General features: G+C 42.7%; 1 long non-coding RNA gene across 5 annotated transcripts in view; it reads left to right on the top strand.

Moving 5' to 3' along the window:
• The window catches only part of LOC126988783 (uncharacterized), a 144,344-nt gene that overhangs the window by 51,841 nt on the left and 69,958 nt on the right, over window positions 1–22,545 (top strand). The window lies entirely within an intron of this gene.

The following is a 22,545-nucleotide window of genomic DNA, read 5'->3' as shown; positions in this document are numbered from 1 at the left end:
CTTAGTAGTTCAAATTTTGTTAATGTAGATGATGAAAGTCGTTTGTCTGTTAGCAATACAATATCACTTAATCTTGAAAGGTAAAGGTGACAACATTACGTTTTACTTAATGAGAGAATCGACCGATATAGAAAGGCATTAGACGTTTGTTACTCGAATATATTGCCTTCATTAATCTCTCTTTTGGACGCTCTGTAATCTTTTTTTAGGAGCAGCAAGTAGCGGGCTTTTTTTTTCATTATTTTTTTTGTGTGTGTGCCCTTGAGCTGTCTCCTCTGCTGTAAAAAAATATATAAGTAAATAAACATACCTAAGGGAAGGGCGGTCAGCAGGTAGAGTGATGATTTTAATTAAGATAGAACCGAATAAAGGGGAATTAGACGTTGTTAGTTATATATATCGCACTTAATACCTCTATAAAGCCAGTTTAAATCAAAGAAAGGCAATGGTTAACCCGTCCGCTGCGATTGGCACAGATTTTGCCTTCACTGGTAGCCTGGTCACATATGCTCCCAGGTCTTTCTCTGCCTCTGTGGTGGATAGTGGAGTGTTTCCCATGTGGTATTGGTGTGCTGGATATCCCTTCACTGGTAGCCTGGTAACATATGCTCCCAGGTCTTTCTCTGCCTCTGTGGTGGATAGTGGAGTGTTTTCCATGTGGTACTGGTGTGCTGGATATCTCTTCACTGGTAGCCTGGTAGCATATATTCCCAGGTCTTTCTCTGCCCCTGTGGTGGATAGTGGAGTGTTTCCCATGTGGTATTGGTGTGCTGGATATCCCCTCCCAAGGTGCAGGACTTTACATTTTTCATCATTGAATTGTAGCAGCCACTTTTTGGTCTATTCCTGAAGCTTGGTGATGTCTTCTGGTAGGAAAGCCGCAGTCAAGGGGGTTATACGTAGGAGAGAGGACAATAGAAGGACAAAACTAGTGATAGATTGGGACATAACTAATACAGGTAGACCCAATGCTGTTCCCTTCTTTTCCTCTCCTCTCCTCATTCTTATCCTTTTCCTCTTCCTTCTCCTCCATGATCGTTCAGTTAATTTGGTCTCCACGAATATAAAAAGACCCTACTTCGTTCTCTTCTCGTCCTCTCCGTCCTCATTTTCCTTGCCTTATCCTCATTCTTATCCCTTTCCACTACCTTCTCCTCAATCATCAATCGCTTACTTTGGTCTCCACGAATATAAAGAAACCCTAGGCCGTTCCGTTCTCGTCCTCTTCCTCCTCCTCTTTCTCTTCCTTTTTGTTGCTTGGATTTCCATGTTTCAATGTTTCCTCCTCCTCCTTACCGCTCCTCTTTCTCATCATATTCCTCCTCCTCCTCCTTCTTCAATGTCCGCTGTCTTTAGTGTCCACGAATAACGATCCCTCGGAAGCACCACAGTCCTCGAGGAAATATATAGTCCAGCATGAATCAAGATTACCTCAAACACACCAGATGTAAACGTCGCTGTGTTACAAGGGGACGCAAATGACCCGCGGAAAATATAGTGTCGTATTAAAAGACATTTCGCCGCCGCCCAAGAATGCATATTTGACAAGGCTTTCGTAGGAGTTGTGGGCATTTCCAGGAGTAGTTTTAGGACCCTGGTGGTAGTCTGACCCTTCTTCTGTACCCTGAACCTGAAGAAACACTCATTAGAACCCGACTGACCCCCTCTTTGACCTTTAGAAATAGGTGATGTGAGATGCGAGAATGTCTTATAATACCGACCTGACCTGTTGTGTGTAGCTTTGCGAGAGGAATATTTTTAGACATATATTTCACAAGGCTTTCGTAGGAGTTGTGTGTGTGTGTGTGGGTGGGTGAAGGGGGGAAGGGGGGATTGCCATGGGTAGTTTTGTGACCCTGGTGGTAGTTTAAAATAGTCTCTGTACCATGCCCGAAATTGACCCCTCTTTCGGCCACCTCTTTGGATTCTTTTTAGGAGCAGCGAGTAGCGGGCTTTTTTATTATCATTATTGTTTCCCTTTTCTGTGCCCTTGAGCTGTATCCTTTAATGTAAAAAAAAGCTGCCCAACTCCTCAGTCAATCTTAACTTCAACGACCTCGGTCAAATTGGGCACCGGGGGGCAACATGGGCCAAGTAAGAGCCATACATCACGGCAGCCACTATAAATTAAATTCGCCTGCACCACTTACGGGCTGGGGTCATCTAGGAGGCCCCTAATGAGAGCTTACCGACACTATATGCAGCACGAAGGAAAAAAAAATAAAAAAACGCTTTTGAGAACGCGTTTAACCTCTTTTTGTGTCTTTAAAGATATCTGATGTGGGAGTCATAAGCTTCTAAATCATAAGCTTTTAAATCGTAAGCTTCTAAATCATAAGCTTCTAAATCCTAAGCTTCTAAATCCTAAGCTTCTAAATCCTAAGCTTCTAAATCCTAAGCTTCTAAATCGTAAGCTTCTAAATCATAAGCTTCTAAATCATAAGCTTCTAAATCATAAGCTTCTAAATCATAAGCTTCTAAATCATAAGCTTCTAAATCATAAGCTTCTAAATCATAAGCTTCTAAATCGTAAGCTTCTAAATTATAAGCTTCTCAATCATAAGCTTCTATATCATAAGCTTCTAAATCGTAAGCTTCTAAATCATAAGCTTCTAAATCATAAGCTTCTAAATCATAAGCTTCTAAATCATAAGCTTCTAAATCATAAGCTTCTAAATCGTAAGCTTCTCAATCATAAGCTTCTAAATCATAAGCTTCTAAATCGTAAGCTTCTCAATCATAAGCTTCTAAATCATAAGCTTCTCAGTCATAAGCTTCTAAATCATAAGCTTCTAAATCGTAAGCTTCTCAATCATAAGCTTCTAAATCATAAGCTTCTAAATCATAAGCTTCTAAATCGTAAGCTTCTAAATCATAAGCTTCTCAATCATAAGTTTCTCAGTCATAAGCTTCTAGATCATAAGCTTCTTAATCATAAGCTTCTAAATCATAAGCTTCTAAATCATAAGCTTCTAAATCATAAGCTTCTAAATCATAAGCTTCTAAATCATAAGCTTCTAAATCGTAAGCTTCTAAATCATAAGCTTCTAAATCATAAGCTTCTAAATCATAATCTTCTAAATCATAAGCTTCTCAGTCATAAGCTTCTAAATCGTAAGCTTCTAAATTATAAGCTTCTCAATCATAAGGTTCTAAATCATAAGCTTCTAAATCGTAAGCTTCTCAATCATAAGCTTCTAAATCATAAGCTTCTAAATCCTAAGCTTCTAAATCATGAGCTTCTAAATCATAAGCTTCTCAGTCATAAGCTTCTAAATCATAACCTTATAAATCCACCGACCTTGGACATCGTCAGGTTCAGGGGAGCGTGGTGAGCCGAACTGATTCATCCCAAATGCATTCCTCTTTTATATACAGAATGCAAATATAACGCGGTATACACGATGCGGCAGAGGCACGGTGGTAGCGGGGAGGCTCCAGACTGACTGCTGCCGCTGCTGCTACCCCGCCACCGAGGCCTGAAGGGGGGAGACACGGTATTATAAGACATTCTCGCTTTTTCATATCAGCCATTTCTAAAGGTCAAAGAGGGGGTCCATCAGGTTCTAATGAGTGTTTCTTCAGGTTCACGGTACAGAGGAAGGGTCACACTACCACCAGGGTCATAAAACTACCCCTGGAAGTGCCCACAACCACTACGAAAGCCTTGTCAAATATGTGAACTTGGGCAACGAAATGTTTAGTAATACGATCCTTGTGTAGTTGGTATTATAAAACACTTTCACTCCTCACACCAACTCTTTCTAAAGCTCAAAGAGGGGATCAATTTAGTTTTCATGAGTGTTTCTTCAGGTTCACGGTACAGAGGAAGGGTCACACTACCACCAGGGTCATAAAACTACCGCTGGAAATGCCCACAACTCCTACGAAACCCTTGCCAAATATGTGTTCTTGGGCGGCGAAATGTCTTATAATATGAATAATATGACCCATAGGATAGGTGAGGTTAGGTTAGGTTTGTTTAGTTTAGTTTAGGTTAGGTTAGGTTAGGTTAGGTTTGGTTTAGGTTAGGTTAGGTTAGGTTAGGTTAGTTTAGTTTAGTTTATGTTAGGTTAGGTTAGGTTAGGTTAGGTTAGGTTAGATTAGGTTTATTTAGTTTAGGTTAGGTTAGGTTAGGTTAGGTTAGGTTAGGCTAGGTTAGGTTAGATTATATTAGGTTTGTTTAGTTTAGTTTAGGTTAGGTTAGGTTAGGTTTGTTTAGTTTAGTTTAGGTTAGGTTAGGTTAGGTTTGTTTAGTTTAGTTTAGGTTAGGTTAGGTTAGGTTAGGTTAGATTAGATTAGGTTTGTTTAGTTTAGTTTAGGTTAGGTTAGGTTAGGTTAGATTAGATTAGGTTTGTTTAGTTTAGTTTAGTTTAGGTTAGGTTAGGTTAGGTTTGTTTAGTTTAGTTTAGGTTAGGTTAGGCTAGGTGAGGTTTGTTTAGTTTAGTTTAGGTTAGGCTAGGTTAGGTTAGGTTAGATTAGGTTTGCCGATTTCCGACCCCAAAACCGCCTCCTCGACCCCAAAAACTGCCTTCATGTATAGTTATCCTTAAAATGGTTAATTATCGGTGGTTTTTGGCAATAGCTATGGCTCAGAGACCGGTAGCTACGAGGCTCTGAGTACGATAATCTGGCAATGCTGCTCACACGTGTTGACCTGATTAGGCGAGCAATACGACTAGCAAACAAGGCGTCTAATAAGCGTTAAGAGAACCCTGGTAATTGGCATCCTGTTGGGCGCGTCATTTCGGCTCTCCACTCACCTCGCCGCTCACTGCCAGGATGAAAAATGGTGCTCGTTCTTGGCTCTAGGAAAGGCAAGGCTCTAGGAAATAGCAGACTGTCAAAATCATAAAGAAATTGAATATACACGCCATCAGCTGGGACTTGCCATTGTGTTCTTAGAAGGTGAAGAAAGAACCGTTAAAAGGCCTTAGTGACTGAGCGTACACATTATACAAACAGAGATAGCAGACTGTCAAAATCATAAAGAAATTGAATATACACACCATCAGCTGGGACTTGCCATTGTGTTCTTAGAAGGTGAAGAAAGAACCGTTAAAAGGCCTTAGTGACTGAGCGTACACATTATACAAACAGAGATAGCAGACAATAGTAACAGACAGTAATAGCAGACTGTCAAAATCATAAAGAAATTGAATATACACACCATCAGCTGGGACTTGCTATTGTGTTCTTAGAAGGTGAAGAAAGAACCGTTAAAAATTGAATATACACGCCAGGGGTTCCCAGCCGGTGGGTCCCGGAGGTATATTTCCAATCTCTCTACAGAAAATACAAGAGTAATATAGAAGAAGAAAGCTGGATAGACAACACTGAAGAATCAAGATTAATGATGAGAGCAAGAACCGACACGCTAAGTTTAAACTGGAGAAGTGGCTACCAAGGAAAGAGTGAGCGATGTCCGTATATTGACTGTGACAAGGAAACATTATGGTTGGTATTATAAGACAGTATCGCTTCTCATAATATTAACAATTTCTATAGGTTAAAGAGGGGGTCAGTCTAGTTCTAATGAGTGTTTCCTTAGGTTCAGGGTACAGAGGAAGGCTCAAACTAACACCAGGGTCATAAAACTACTTCTGGAAATCCTCACAACTCCTACGAATGCCTTGTCAAATATGTGTTCTTAGGGGGCGATATGTCTTTTAATTCGACCCTAGAACATTTTCTTTTAGTATGTACAGGTTATGAAGATATAAGAAGAAAATTTAACTTACAATCAACTTCTCACAACACAGAAAAAATGATAGCAGAAACACTACTTTTTGGTGAACAAAGAATCAGATATATACAAGAAAGAAAAGAATATATCAAAACTATCTGGAAAACAAGACACAGAAAAACACAGGAACTGCAGCACAACTAAAGAAACAGCCTAGTGGGAGCCATGCCAAGGCTTATCCCACGCCTACTGCTGAACTGAACTGAACTGGGTGTGTGGTTTCTGAGTGCATACGCTCACCTGTCCCTTCGAAACTAACCACGAGGTGTTCTGGAAAATACCCTCATTGCAATTCCCACTCAAAATTATCTAATGTAACGTTAATTAAATCTGACCTAACCTAACTTAACCTACCTAACCTAACCTACCCATAGAGAGAAGGGAAATACCCGTCCCGGAAGATTAGGAAAGCGGTCGGGAAGCCTTGTTAGAGACGGCTGGGGTCAATGATTTTAAAGCCAGTCATTTTGAGATCCCGTCGGTATCAATAACGGGATTTTGATATTGTATGATAAAGTAGACTAATTCAAATAATGTTCCTGAATAGACTTGCTTGAAGGAATATAAATGATGAAAAGAGATGCGCATCATAACACCTTAGCTACATTGTTTTATAGCTAGTCGTTTTGATATCCCGTCGGTATCAATAACAGATTTTAATATTTATGATATAACAAAATATATCATAATTCAAATAATATTCCTGAACAGCTTTGCTTGAAGGAGTATAAATGATAAACAGCTCTGCGTATCATAACACCTTAGATACAATAACACTGATTCAATGCGAAAAACAGAGCAGAAAGACGCCGATACAACCATTACTGAAGATGCGTTATTCCATTACTCGTTTTAGCACGGCAGCTCACAGGACAGGTCTCTCTCCCTTTTGACGGTTCACCCCAGGCCTGTGTCACCCCTAAGCGAGGCGAGCCATTGGCCGAACTGCCGGAAAGGATTGCAAGGGTCCAGGAGGCATTGTGAGGCACGATTCCCCCATGAAAAAGGAAGGTTCTCTCTGTTCGGGGCCAGTAATAGCAATTTTACTGCCACCATGACCCGTCCAGCCATGCATAGTGCTCGGGAGGGAGGGGAAGAAAGGTGTTCGATGGTATCAATTTTAGATTCAGGCGCTGCCTCTTAAAAGCATTTTGTCAGGTGGGTGAATATTTGGTGGGGCTGGATCGAAGAGCCATCGCCCGCTCAGAGCTTTGTTCACATCAGCTGGGACTGGCCATTGTGCTCTTAAAAGGTGAGGAAAGGACTGTTAAAAGGCCTTAATAAGTGAACGTACGCATAATACAAACAGTTATAACAGACGATAGTAACAGACAGTAATACCAGACTGTCAAAATCATAAAGGAATTGAATATACGCACCATCATCTGGGACTGGCCATTGTGTTCTTAAAAGGTGAAGAAAGAACTGTTAAAAGGCCTGAGTGACTGAACGTACGCATAATACAGACAGTTATAACAGACAATATTAACAGACAGTAATAGCAAACTGTCAAAATTGAACTATCAAAACACCTTCTCCCGGTACTAACCTCTCTTTTGCCTCTCATTCTTCTTTTTCTTTTTCTGGAGCAGCGTTTAGTGGGATTTTTTGGGGGTTGATGTTTTTGTTTTTTTCCCTTGATTAAGCCGCCTCCCTTGCTGTAGAAAAAGGACTCTCAAAATACTAAAGAAACTGAATATACACATACTACACAAAGGAGAACGTTGGGGGCATTCGCTGTAGCTGTCCGTGTTCTTGCTCATACAGAAAAGACGTTATTTGGGTAGTAATGCAAATCTGTCTGTAAGTGATTCTCGTGAGGGGCAGAGATCGAGGTGATTTGCCTGTTTCTAGAGCGATGAGATGGGTCGTAAAATGAGAGTGCAGATACCGCTGTTTCCATGTGTAAGGCAAGATTTTGGACGGAAGAAGGTTATGGGTCTTGGTATGTTAGTGTTGCCGGCAGTGGTATGGAGAGGGCAGGAGAGAGGAGAAAGATTGAACTGAAGATATTGTTGTTTCCATGTGTAGTTTGTGACTTGGAGAGAAAAAAGTTTATGGGTCTTGATAAAGGAGAAGGAGGAGGAGGAGAAAGATCGCATTGGGGACACCATTTTTTTTTCTATGATACCGTTGCTTCCACGTGTAGTTCTTAATTTTGGGAAGGAAGAAATTAGTGACTTTTCGCATTTTCTTGTTGGCTGAGTTATGGAGAGTGAGAGGGAGAGGAGAAAGATTGAACTGAAGATATTGTTGTTTCCATGTGTATTTTGTGACTTGAAGGGAAAGAAGTTTATGGGTCTTGGTATGTTAGTGTTGCCGACAGTGGTATGGAGAGGGAGAGGAGAGGAGAGGGAAAGAGAGATGGAAGGGAGAAGGGACAGAGGACTAGAGGAACGGAAGGAAGGAAGGGAACTTAAGATATCGATGCTCCTGTGAACCTAACCCCGCCTAACATCTATATCCGTGAACATATCTAGTCTTTCTTTTAAATGTATCTATCGTATTGGCACTCACATCATATATAACTCGTATCGCTTTGTCAATATTCTCTCCTTAACTTATTTTTCTTTTCTTTTCTTTCCTTTTTTTCACCTATAACTTTCTTTTCTCTGTATTAGTGTCAAATGATAATATGCTTCACTCATCCTATACACTGTCAGTGAGCCAATTCAGATATGTACCTCGGAAGCTTAGAAAAATTAGGACTTAACCAAATGTGGATGTATAAGTCCCTAGAGTTTTGAGATTTCGGTTTTCCACTAAATTTAAACTTTGTCGCTAATGTCCTATCCTGATCCGGCATGATCCCTCCTCCTCCTCCTCCTCCTCCTCCTCCTCCTCCTCCTTCCTCCCCATGTTTGTGACCGACTGGCACACACACAACACGAGAGGGGAACATTACCTCCATGAGTTTAGAGGATTCATACTCTCCCCGAAGTGGCATCATTTCCTGCTATATGAGCCTCGATTCCATGACGCATCAACATGAGGGAGAGAGACCCTGATTTCACCGACAGACTGACATGAATAACTCAGCGACATGACACACAGAGAGACAGACACACACGGACTCCCACACACACATACACACTCGCTCACTCACCTCCCCCCCTTAGTATTGAAGGAAGGGAAGGAGGGAGAGAGGGACAAAAGGAGGAAGGAGGGAGGGAAAGAGAGATGGAAGGGTGGAGGGATAGAGGAATGGAGGGACGGAGCGAAGGAAAAGGGAAGGAGTAGTTGAGTGACCCTGGTGGTAGTCTGACCCTCCCTCTGCAACAAGAACATAATAAAAACTCATTTGAACCCGACTGATCTCGTTTTTGGCATTTCCAGGGGTAGTTCAGTGACCCTGGTGGTAGTCTGACCCTCCTTCTGTTCCATTAACCTTAAAGAAACTCATTTGAACCCGACTGATCAATTTTTCGGCATTTCCAGGGGTAGTTCAGTGACCCTGGTGGTAGTCTGACCCTCCTTCTGTACTTAGAACCCAATATAACTCATTAGAGCCTGACTGATCTCGTTTTGGGCATTTTCAGGAGTAGTTCAGTAACCCTGGTGGTAGTCTGACCCTCCTTCTGTTCCATTAACCTTAAAGAAACTCATTTGAACCCAACTGATCTCGCTTTCGGCATTTCCAGGAGTAGTTCAGTGACCCTGGTGGTAGTCTGACCCTCCTGTACCATAAACTTTAAAGAAAATCATTTGAACCCGACTGATCTCGTTTTGGGCATTTCCAGGGGTAGTTCAGTGACCCTGGTGGTAGTCTGACCCTCCTTCTGTACCATTAACCTTAAAGAAACTCATTTGAACCCGACTGTTCTCCTTTGTGGCTTTTGGAATTGGTTAATGAGAAGCGAAAGAGTCTGAGTATATCCACCCAGCTCTCTACGCCACACCCTCACGTCCTGTAGGTACTCGTAATGTCGTGGGACGGAACAAAATGTCTATTGGGTGTGAAGTAAACTGTGTTAGGACCGACATAACTTCCGACATGGGCCACAGTACGTATGTTTATTGTGTTTTGGGTTGTCAAGATGTAATTCCCTCTGTTCCTCTCTTTCTATTCGTTTATCTCTCTCTCTCTCTCTCTCTCCCCTTCTCTTCATCTCTCCTGTCCGCAAGTTTCCCTTATAAATATTTTACTTCTTGGTGTAGCTAAAAGTTAACTGCTACTACAGTCCCTCTCTGGGTTCCATTAAATTTAACTTCTCATAACTCTATTTCAAAGTGCGACAAGGAACGAAGAAAAATTTAGTTAGGCAACCCAAGAAACCCAATTTTTTCCATGGCTGTCTAATCTTAGCTCGTTTGGAAAACGCCTCAGCATCCGAAGAGGAATTTATCCCATAAGAAACCTCATTTTTTGTCATTGGTATCTAATTTTAGCTCGTAGAAAACGCCTGAACATCCTATGAAGAAAATATCCCATAGTTAGATCACGGTGAGGAGAAAGAGAGAACCTTTTATAGTGAGTGATCATTAGTCTTATCAGCTTCTCTTTACTCTGGGTATCTAATTTTAGCTCGTAGAAAACGCCTGAACATCCTATGAAGAAAATATCCCATAGCTAGACCACGCGGCACCTCTTGTTAGGCTGAGGAGAAAGAGGGAACCTTATATAGTGAGTGATCATTAGTCTAATCAGCTTCTCTCTACTCTGGGTGTCTAATTTTAGCTCTTAGAAAACGCCTGAACATCCTATGAAGAAAATATCCCATAGCTAGACCACGCGGCACCTCTTGTTAGGCTGAGGAGAAAGAGGGAACCTTATATAGTATGTGATCATTAGTCTAATCAGCTTCTCTCTACTATGGGTGTCTAATTTTAGCTCGTAGAAAACGGCACAACATCCGAAGAAGAAATAATCCCATAACTTGCAAGGGCGGCACCGGTTGTCAGGTCGAGGAGAGGCAGAGATAACTTTATATATAGTGAGTGATCATTAGCGTCGCCAGTGACCATCGCGGCAAAGTCTGAAGAAGAAAGTTGTGTCTGTGTTACGAGTGTTTTCCTCGGCTGCGTCATTTTCAGGGTCGCGCTCTTACACAACGAGGAAAATCTTTCAAAACACGGTAATAATTGGCGTCATCTGCTCTGTTGTAAAGCTACCAGTGTCTCTTCGTCTTTCGTTTTATCTAGGTAGTTGTTTCTGAAGGCGAAGAACCCTTGACTGTTTCACTTTGTTCTTCTTAAAAGGCTTAGTTTAGTCTGCTTATAAATAGATATCGTGAACATCCTTATAATCTTAGAGCCCAAGAAACACACTCAAGGACGGTTATTACACTTCTGAAGGCGAAGAACCCTTGACTGTTTCCCTTTGTTCTTCTTAAAAGGCTTAGTTTAGTCTGCTTATAAACAGACATCGTGAACATCCACATAATCTTAGAACCCAAGAAACACACTCAAAAACGATTATTACACTCGGCTATTCTATTTATCTAGGTGTACTTGTTTCTGAAGGCGAAGAACCATTGATTGTTACACTTATTTTTCTTGGAAGGCTTAGGTTAGTCCGCTTATACATAGATATCGTGAACTTCCTCATAATCTTAGATCCCAAGAAACACACTCAAAATCGATTATTACACTCAGTTATTCTATTTATCTAGGTATACTTGTTTCTGAAGTCGAAGAACCATTGATTGTTACACTTATTTTTCTTGGAAGGCTTAATTTAGTCTGCTTATACATAGATATCGTGACAACCCTTGTAATCTTAGATCCCAAGAAACACACTCAAGGACGGTTATTACACTTCTGAAGGCGAAGAACCCTTGACTGATATACACTTTGTTCTTCTTGAAAGGCTTAGTTTAGTCTGCTTATACATAGATATCGTGAACATCATAATCTTAGATCCCAAGAAACACACTCAAGGACGGTTATTACACTCAGTTATTCCTCAAAGCCTTTAGTTCCGCATTTCCAGGGGTAGTTCAATAGCCCTTGCGGTAGTCTGACCCTCCTTCTGTACCATAAACCTTAAAGAAACTCATTTGAACCCAACTGATCTTCTTTGTGTATAGCTATTGTGGCAACCCTTACACTCAGAAGCAAAGGATCGGACGCACTTACACTAAAGGAAAGTTAGTTATTCAGCAAAGGATTAGTTTATTTTTTTTTATAGTTGTCGTTCCAGTCGTCGTAGAGGCAAACACACAATAAAGGACGGTGAAAATGTAGCAGAAGGCGTATTATTTTCAAGATACAGATTATGTTTTCATGGGCAATATATGATTCCTTTTTTGTATGTGGAGATATCTTTTTTTTTCTGCGCAGACCAGTATAGGACTATCTTCTGTTGTGGGAGCGGCAAGTAGCGGGCTTTTTTTTCTACACTCTTTTTTGTTGCCCTTGTGATGACTCTGTTTTTAGTTATCTTGTCAATACTTGCACTCTCACTAAACCGACATCCCGGGCGGAGTGGAAAAATTTGGGCGGCTTTTCCGATGCCCCACGCCCGTGTCCACCCAGTAGTGAATGGGTACCAGGTATTAATCGGGGGTTGTGTCCCGTCTCCTGTAATTCCTTCCCCTTCTGTCTCTCTCCGGCATATGACCACAAATGTTGCGCCGACTAAACGAAACTTTCCAACTTTTCACTAAACCGACAAAAGAGAAGCAAAGGAACACATTAAGGGACGGTTGATACCTTTACTTAGCTATTCCTCAAAGCCTAACGCAACCTAACCTAAGCCGGACAGCGTGCCGAACCTACTTACACTTCAGAAATATGCGTCCTAGCCCCGATTCATGGAGCCCCCGACGGAGGGTGAAGCCACGCGACCCAGTTCCATCTTTACGCCTCCCTGGGCTCTCCTCCGTCGAAGGCAGAGTCAGATCGCGTGTGTCTGGGTGCTCGATGAGTAGTAATTTTGTTTTTAAAGTTGAGAGAGCAGGGAAGGGATGGGCCGTCGAGGTGGACGGCTCTCCCCGCCCCGACAGGCAGATATTAGGGACATCACTCTTCTAGGGTTCCCGCGGCGGCCGTGAACTGATTGGAAGGAAAAATTGACAAAAAAGTAAATCTGTGGTTTTCTCTTTGTCGTTTTTCCTATTTTATTTTCTCCTGTTTTGTCTTTTTATCTTTTTCTGTCTGTTATTCTGTTATTTTGCTTTTCCTTGCAAATCTTTCTCCTTAACATTTGTAGACTACCTCAATCACGAACCGTCTTCTCTTTCCTTTCTCCTCTTCGTTTTCTTTTTTCACTTCATTCAACGCCCAATTCTCATATCTTTCCCGTTAGTCTCTTTTAAATCTCTTTTCCTAACATTTCTAGACTATTTCCATCATTAACCGTCTGCTCTTCTCTTCCCCCTCTCCTTCTTTCTCCTCTTCGTCCTCTTTTCCAATCAATTCAAAGCCCAAATCTCATATCTTTCCTGTTAGTCTCTTTTAAATATCTCTTTTTTCCTAACCTTTGTGGACTACTTCCATCACTAACCGTCTGCTCTTTTCTTCCCCCTCTCCTTCTTTCTCCTCTTCGTCCTCTTTTTCACTCCATCCAACACCCAATTATCGGACGTTTCCCCGTTGGCCTCTTGCAAATCTTTCTTTTATTAACTTTTCTAGACTACCTCAATCACGAACCGTCTACTCTTCTCTTCCCCCTCTCCTTCTTTCTCCTCTTCGTTCTCTTTTTCAATCAATTCAACGCCCAAATCTCATATCTTTCCCGTTAGTCTCTTTTAAATCTCTTTTTCTAACCTTTCTAGACTACTTCCATCACGAACCGTCTTCTCTTCTCTTCCCCCACTCCTTCTTTTTCCTCTTCGTCCTCTTTTCCAATCAATTCAAAGCCCAAATCTCATATCTTTCCCGTTAGTCTCTTTTTAATCTCTCTTTTCCTAACCTTTGTGGACTACCCCAATCACGAACCGTCTTCTCTTTTCTTCCCCCTCTCCTTCTTTCTCTTCTTCGTTCTCTTTTTCACTCCATTCAACGCCCAATTCTCATATCTTTCCCGTTAGTCTCTATTAAATCTCTCTTTTCCTAACCTTTGTGGACTACCCCAATCACGAACCGTCTTCTCTTTTCTTCCCCCTCTCCTTCTTTCTCTTCTTCGTTCTCTTTTTCACTCCATCCAACACCCAATTATCGGACGTTTCCCCGTTGGCCTCTTGCAAATCTTTCTTTTATTAACTTTTCTAGACTACCTCAATCACGAACCGTCTGGTCTTTTCTTCCCCCTCTCCTTCTTTCTCTTCTTCGTCCTCTTTTTCACTCCATCCAACACCCAATTATCGCATATTTCCCCGTAGGCGTCTTGCAAATCTTTCTACCTCAATATCAAACCGTCTGCTCTTTTATCCTCCTTTCCCTCTCTCTCTCTCTCTCTCTCTCTTTGTCACCCCGCCAACTTTCTTCTTCGTCCTCTTTCCCACTCCATCCAGCACCCAATTATCATACATTTTCCCCGTTGGCCTCCTCGCTCTCTGGTTCTCTCCCTCTTTTCCGCTCTATCGCCTCTCCTCTCCTTCTGGTCTCCTCTCCTTACCACACTCCCCGCCAGGCCACTTCTCCGCTGCCTCCTCTATAATGGCACCTCATCCATATACAGAGAGTGTGGGAAAGTGAGAGAGGGGGAGATGGGGAGTGAGTGAGGGAGGGAGGGAAAGGAAGAGGGAGAGAGGCTGATAAACGGACAGACAGACAGGCAAAGAGAGAAAGGAAGGAAGGAAGGAAGAAAGGAAGGAAGAGAGATAGATAGAGAGACAAAGAAAGAAAAAGAGAAGGAAAGAAAGAATGAAAGAAAGAAAGAGGGAAGGAAAGAAAGATAAATATATAGAGAAAATAGAGAGAGAGAGAGAGAGAGAGAGAGAGAGAGAGAGAGAGAGAGAGAGAGAGAGAGAGAGAGAGAGAGAGAGAGAGAGAGAGAGAGAGAGAGAGAGAGAGAGAGAGAGAGAGAGAGAGAGAGAGAGAGAGAGAGAGAGAAAGGGGCATCAAAATGTTTAAGAATATAACCCAATTTGTCTAATGATCACGTGTTCATAACCAGCTAACTTCTTTTTTGGGATGTTCGTTGAATAAGTAAACTGTTACCCACTGCTAATAGAATGTTCCACGTGTGTGTGTGTGTGTGTGTGTGTGTGTGTGTGTGTTATGATCACTTGTTCACACCCAGCCAGCTTCTTTTCGGGATGGTCAATGATTAAGCCATAGTAAACTGTAAACAACTTCAAAGCAAATAAATCATAAGAGACGTGTTTGTGTCTAATCACGTATTTACACAAAGCCAACTTCTTTTCTGGATGGTCAATAAATTAGTAAATTGTAAACTCCTCCAAAGCGAATGTGAAAGACGTGTGTTTGTTTAGCCTGTTAGCAGCGACGGGCCAAATTTGTGGCTTTACCGTGTAGCAGCGACGGGCCAAATTTGTGGCTTTACCGTGTAGCAGCGACGGGCCAAATTTGTGGCTTTACCGTGTAGCAGCGACGGGCCAAATTTGTGGCTTTACCGTGTAGCAGCGACGGGCCAAATTTGTGCCAGATTTTAACCCCCAAAAATAGATGATGCATAAACTGATCACAAATGCTTTGATATATATTATGAAATGGTTTGTGTGAGTGATGATTTTTTCTCATTTTTCTCGCTTAGAGGGACCATTAAGAAACATGATCCTCGCTTCTACCGGGTTAGTGTTCATATCCGACACACTCTCAAGGAAACAAGAGACAGACTCGAGTGTCATATCAACGTGAACAGCAGATAAAAGCAAAAGGCGCCCCATTATAACCTGTCCAGAGTGTAATTATTTCTGCCAGATTGGAACTCCACAATGAGGGGATTAAGTATCAAACGTATATTCGAAATGACTGATTAGTAAGAGATGATTACCCGTGATGAGAGATTGACCGCGGGATGAATATTCAGCCCACACTCCCCGATGCCCCGACCAATCAATAACTCATGAACGTATATTGAGGGTCAGTGTTACTCATCATGATTCTACCGAACGTATATTCCCGCATTGTGTCTGGTTTTATCCCCCGGTCAGGTTTAGATTAGTTAGGTTTGTTAAGGTTAGGTTGAGTTAGGTTGGATATCCCCCGGTCCGCTTTAGATTAGTTAGGTTAGTTAAGGTTAGGTTAGGTTAGGTTGGTTAAGGTTAGGTTGGGTTAGGTTGGATAGGTTAAGGTTAGGTTGGGTTAGGTTGTATAGGTTAAGGTTAGGTTAGGTTAGGTTGATTAAGGTTAGGTTGGGTTAGGTTGGATAGGTTAAGGTTAGGTTGGGTCAGGTTTAGATTAGGTTAGTAAAGGTTAGATTGGGTTAGGTTGAATAGGGGTTAGGTTCGGTTAGGTTAGGTTACGTTGGTTAAGTTGGGCTAGGTTATGTTGGACTAGTTTTGGTTGAGTTAGGTTAGGTTGAAAGATTAGGCTCGGTTAGCTTAGGAAAGGTTAGGTAGAGCTAGGTTGGGTTATATTAGGCTATGTTAGGCTGTGTTAGCTTAGCCACATACTTCTTTTTTTCACAGCTAAAGAAACAGCTGAAGGGCAACAAAAAATGTGTAAAAAAAAAAGCCCGCTAATCGCTGTTCGCTGGTTGGCTCTATGCACTAGGGAAAGGGAGTGAGTCAAGAGGGTTCCCAGTAGCAAGCTGTGTTCTCACCATGACAGCTGGCAGCCCCATCAGTAGGGAGACGGTGTGTGTAGGGACTCCCTTGTAGAGCTCGTCCCTGACTGGCTACTGTTAACTGCATCGGAAGCCCAAATTTCAGCAGCTGGCCATCGACACTCGCTCATGTTTCGATATTGTGCAAGTCAAACCCGTTATGAATCTGAAATATTAATCCTGAATAGTAATACTTATTCAACTCTCACTTTGTTAGCATATTTGTGTGTGTCTTTATATTACCTGAAGTATTTTTTTTTAAAGTGAATAACACATTTTCCTGAAAGATAGTCATTAAATCTGGAATCAAGAAAAATGTGAGAGAAAGTTTTAAACATAATTATTTTACTCAGTGTCGGGAGGTTCAGTCCAGGCTCACAGTGCGGCCCTTTCTCGCCCCCTCCACCCCTCCTTCCCTCCCCTTCCCTCTCCTCCTCTTCCCTCTCCTCTCCCCTCTCCTCCCCTTCCCTCTCCTCTCTCCTCCCCTTCCCTCTCCTCTACCCCCTCCTTCCCTCCCCTTCCCTCTTCTCTACCCCCTCCTACCCTCCCCTTCCCTCTCCTTTCCCCCTCCTTCCCTCCCCTTCCCTCCTCTCTCCTCTCCTTCCCTTCCCTCCGCCCCGGCCCCGCGCTGGAACAAGATTCATTTAGAGACACGGCAGAATTACTGTGCACCTGCTCTTCAGCTAAAATGAAATAGCGTAATTTTTTTTGCTACACGGCCAACATTGGAAAGGTCAGCATATAAATGGCCACCTTGCTGGGTGTGGGGCTATATCTGGTGAACCTTGGCGGGAACCCCTTCAGAGTTTCATTAGCCGTTGCTTTGGTACGGACGACTAAGTGTAACGCTTACATGCATTTTTCATATATCAAAGAAAACGTGGGCAGCTTATTTTCTGAAATTGAATTAAGGAATACTCGTACGTCAGCAGAAGCTAAAATGAAGTAAAACTATTAAATTATATATTGTAGGTTTCTGCTGTTGTTTGTGAAAGTTCCAGTCTCCCGTATACAGAAACGGCACGAGTTGCATTTAAACGGCAGTGAGAGAGAGAGAGAGAGAGCAAGAGAAGAGAGAGAGAGAGAGAGAGAGAGAGAGAGAGAGAGAGAGAGAGAGAGAGAGAGAGAGAGAGAGAGAGAGAGAGAGAGAGAGAGAGAGAGAGAGAGAGAGAGAGAGAGAGAGAGAGAGAGAGAGAGAGAGAGAGAGAGAGAGAGAGAGAGAGAGAGAGAGAGAGAGAGAGAGAGAGAGAGAGAGAGAGAGAGAGAGAGAGAGAGAGAGAGAGAGAGAGAGAGAGAGAGAGAGAGAGAGAGAGAGAGAGAGAGAGAGAGAGAGAGAGACACACACACACACACACACACACACACACACAAACCCAGTTGTACAGTGAACAGGCAGCAAACCTTTTGTTGCTCTTTTCTGTAGATTTTTTCATTCAACATAAATCGACGAAGGAAAATCCCGCCCTGTCAGGCCGCGCGCGTAAAAGAGGAAAATGTGCGCAGAATGTCCCATAGAGGCGGCGGCGGCGGCGAGGTGTTGTGTTGCCGCCGCGGCGATAACACGCCGCGGCGGCCACATTGTGGGCCCGGCGGAGCGGCGGGACTGGCGGGGAGGTTGTGTGAAAAAAACGAAGAATTATTTTACTTTAACGAATATCGAGATGTAACAGAAATAAAAAAAAATAATATATAGATAGTTTGGTAGATAGATAAATGGATAGACAGGTAGATAGATGGATAAATAAGTTGATGGGTGGTCTTCAGGACAGCATGTGGGTAGTTTTAAGCCACTCGGCGGCGGCTGAAAAATCCCAGCTTGGTGGCACCGGGCGGGGATTGAACTCGCGTCGTCCTGAACGCGGCGCCGTCACGCTATCCATTCAGCAACCGCCTCCCTAAATAAGAAAATAAGTAAATAAGTAAATAAGAAAAGATGTCTCCCAGCAAGCCTCGCCTCGCACAGCTGTTGAACGCCACACAGCTGTTGAGCGAGCGTCCCTTCGCCTGAAAACGTGTTACTTTTTTGTGTGTGCTGCCTGTAACACCGGCTGGCTGTCTTGAGGGGCCTATTGGGCGACATCAGCCTGTTTGTGGCCAAAGGAGTGGCCAAAAAGATGACGTAGCAAAGACTCACACAACACAACACAAAATAATCAGTGACTCCCACAAACAACGCAATGATATTCAGAGAGTCAAGATTTCCTCGTTTTGTGGCATTTGTACAGCGTCGGCGGTAGCAGTTGCGACCTCAAATTGCAAACACGGTAAAGCAAATAGGTTTTATGGGCAATCAGTGACTCCCACAAACAACGCAATAATAATCGGAGAGTCAAGATTTACGGGTTTTGTGGTATATGTACAGTGTCAGCAGTAGCAGTTTCGACCTCAAATTGAAAACACGGTAAAGCAAATAGGTTTTAAGGGCAATCAGTGACTCCCACAAACAACGCAATAATAATCAGAGAATCAATCTATACGTTTTGTGGCATTTGTACAGCGTCGGCGGTAGCATTTGCGACCTCAAATTGCAAACACGGTAAAGCAAATACGTTTTATGGGAGACGGAATTGCGACCCCTGCTGCTCCCCGCTGCTAACTGCTCCCGCCGACACTGCATTTCAGTTTATCGCCTCCCAAGTGCGTTCGGAAAGTGTTTGAGATGACGCGGATATGCTGACAAACTGTGCAAAGGGTCGGTGGCTCCTCCTTTGTCTCCCGTGTTTATTCATCCGCCTATCCCCGTCCTCCCCGCCTCCCTTGTTGACGCTTCCTGGCCCAGAGCACTCCACCTCCCCAGGCTTTGAGAAATGCATATACGTGTGGTAAAAGGCATGAGTTACAAGCGGAAAAGCTGGCTGAGGGACGTGCGTTCTGATAATATTAGTCTCGTGAGTAATGGTGTTGGTAGGAAGGCGTGTTTAACTTTACTTTTCCTCTCTTTGTTTATGGGAAAGCGACGCAAGGCCCAAAGCAAAATGAAGAATAGAGGTTAAATTTTATATCACTATTATTATTGTTTTAAGAGAGGAATCAGATAGGCGTCCATGTTTAACTTTACTCTTCTACCCTTTGTTTATGGGAGAGAGACGCAAGACCCAAAGCAAAATGAAAAATAGAAGTTAAATTTTATATCATTGTTATTATTGTTTTCATCCGGTAATCTGTATAATTATGTAATAGGAGAAAACACACACACACACACACACACACACACACACACACACACACACACACACACACACACGTAATCCTCCCACATATCCATTCACACGTCCCCCTTCCCCCCCCCCCACACACACACACACACACACACACATCCCCTCCCATCCCCCTCATCCCCCCCCCCCCCCACAGGACGCCGGGACCAACAAAGACCGGGGTAACATCAGGAAATTTCTCCGTAATGCAGGAAAAATGCTAAAAGCCGCTAAAAGTCTCCATTTCGGCACGGGGGGGGGGGGGGGGGGATGTAATCATGGCTGGAAACCTCCCATTACGACCCACACAACCTCGGTACAGCACACGACTCTCTCACAGCCTCACAGGGACGCCGACGGGTGGAACTACAGGGGGGGGTAGGGGGGGGACCGAGCTCTCTCCACTCTATGGCGATACTCACAAACGTTTGACAGGGTTTTCGGAAGAGTCTGTGGCATTTCCAGGTGTAGTTTTATAACCCTGATGGTGGTTTGACCCTTATTCTGCGCCTTGGGAGATGAACCGAGCCTCTCTCCACCCTTGGGCGATGCTCACAAACGTTTGACAGGGCTTTCGGAAGAGTGAGGGGCATTTCCATGTATAGTTTTATAGCCCTGGTGGTAGTTTGACCCTTATTCTGTGCCCTGAACCTGAGGAAACACTCATTAGACCCCGTTTGATCTCATTTTCTGCCGTTGGAAAGAGTATTGCAACTGTGACAGGGCTTTCGTAAGAGTGTGGGGCATTTCCAGGGATAGTTTTATAACCCTGTGGTAGTATGATCCTTGTTCTCTAACCTGAAACCGAGGAAACACTCATTACAACCCTTTTCGGCCGTTGGAAAGAGTCTCACATCTTTAACAAGGCTTTCGTAAGAGTGTGGGGCATTTCCAGGGATAGTTTTATGGCCCTGGTGGTAGTATGATCCTTATTCTGTACCCTGAACTTGAGGAAACACTCATTAGGACTCGACTGACCTCCTTTTCGGCCGTTGGAGAGTGCTGATGTGAAAGGGGGGAGCGTCTGAGAATACCGGGTCTGGATCAGCACTTCAGCCTCGTCCTTCAGCAATCATCCCTGTGTGCTACGAGGGAAACCTTTGTGGCAGCGGGACTTCAAAGACTGTAATGTATTCTATCGTCTCGTTTTTGTCCCTTTTATTCTCGTTTAAGTGGATTGTGTAAATGGACCAGACCGGACACTGTGTGTGTGTGTGTGTGTGTGTGTGTCTGTGTGTATGAGAGAGAGAGAGAGAGAGAGAGAGAGAGAGAGAGAGAGAGAGAGAGAGAGAGAGAGAGAGAGAGAGAGAGAGAGAGAGAGAGAGAGAGAGAGAGAGAGAGAGAGAGAGAGAGAGAGAGAGAGAGAGAGAGAGAGAGAGAGAGAGAGCGACAGACAGAGACAGACAGAGAGAGAGAGAGAGAGAGAGAGAGAGAGAGAGAGAGAGAGAGAGAGAGAGAGAGAGAGAGAGAGAGAGAGAGAGAGAGAGAGAGAGAGAGAGAGAGAGAGAGAGAGAGTCGGAGGTAGCGAGCATCCCAAGGGTGTTATTCCTCCCTGTCCTCCGCGCTCACCCCCCCAAAAAAAAACAATTCACTTAACAAAACAAACAATTCTTTACCGACTCCGTAACGCTGCCTCATAAAATGTTAATAGAATGTAGATTTCCAACTTAGTATTCCTTTTGTTGGTAATGTATGCAGGAAACAGAGTACAGGAAGTCTAATCTACTCGTCTAGAAGTTGACAAGGAAGATGAGAATAGCGTAGTGTAGCTATTTTATGTATAGTAAGGTTAGAGTTGCGTTTTCCTTGAATATCTTGATGTTTTGTTTCTCGAGATGTTTAGTTTCTTTTCGTCGACTTTCTTGATGTTTACTTTCTCGGGATGTTTAGTTTCTTTTCCTCGATTTTCTTAATGTTTACTTTCTCGGGATATTTAGTTTCTTTTCCTCGATTTTCTTGATGTTTACTTTCTCGGGATGTTTAGTTTCTTTTCCTCGACTTTCTTGATGTTTACTTTCTCGAGATATTTAGTTTCAATATCCTCTACTTTCTTGATGTTTACTTTCTCGAGATGTTTAGTTTCAATATCCTCTACTTTCTTGATGTTTACTTTCTCGAGATATTTAGTTTCTTTTTCCTCGATTTTCTTAATGTTTACTTTCTCGAGATGTTTAGTTTCTTTTCCTGATTTTCTTAATGTTTACTTTCTCGAGATATTTAGTGTCAATATCCTCTACTTTCTTGATGTTTACTTTCTCGGGATATTTAGTTTTCTTTTCCTCGATTTTCTTGATGTTTACTTTCTCGAGATGTTTAGTTTCAATATCCTCTACTTTCTTGATGTTTACTTTCTCGGGATATTTAGTTTCAATATCCTCTACTTTCTTGATGTTTACTTTCTCGGGATGTTTAGTTTCTTTTCCTCGATTTTCTTAATGTTTACTTTCTCGGGATATTTAGTTTCAATATCCTCTACTTTCTTGATGTTTACTTTCTCGAGATGTTTAGTTTCTTTTCCTCGATTTTCTTGATGTTTATTTTCTCGGGATGTTAAGTTTCTTTTCCTCGACTTTCTTCATGTTTCCTTTCTCAAAATATTTAGTTTCCGAGTTCCTCCGACTTTCCACTATACAAGTCTAACATAATTTCTCCGGGTTCCTACATAACAGATACACCAACTTCGCCAAGGGCAATTTTTCTATTCAATTATCCAGTCTTTCGTTATGCTGCAACTTTTATAACCCTGGTGGTAGGTTGACCCTTGTTCTGGACCCTGAACATGAGGAAACACTCATTTGAACCCGACTGACCTACATATCGCCCGTTGGAAATAGTTGATGTGAGTCCCCGAAGAGATTGAGAATACCGAGCCTGGATCTTCACTTATATATATTCTTACCTCGAAGAATTATGTCCATGTGAATATTGTTTTGCTAATTATTCGGGATTTTTTCCTTGCGAGGTCGAGTCAAAATCTGTTTCTCCAA

This window comes from Eriocheir sinensis, chromosome 70, assembly GCF_024679095.1.
Source record: "Eriocheir sinensis breed Jianghai 21 chromosome 70, ASM2467909v1, whole genome shotgun sequence".
NCBI lineage: Eukaryota > Metazoa > Arthropoda > Malacostraca > Decapoda > Varunidae > Eriocheir > Eriocheir sinensis.
This window is presented reverse-complemented; position numbering and strand designations above follow the sequence as displayed.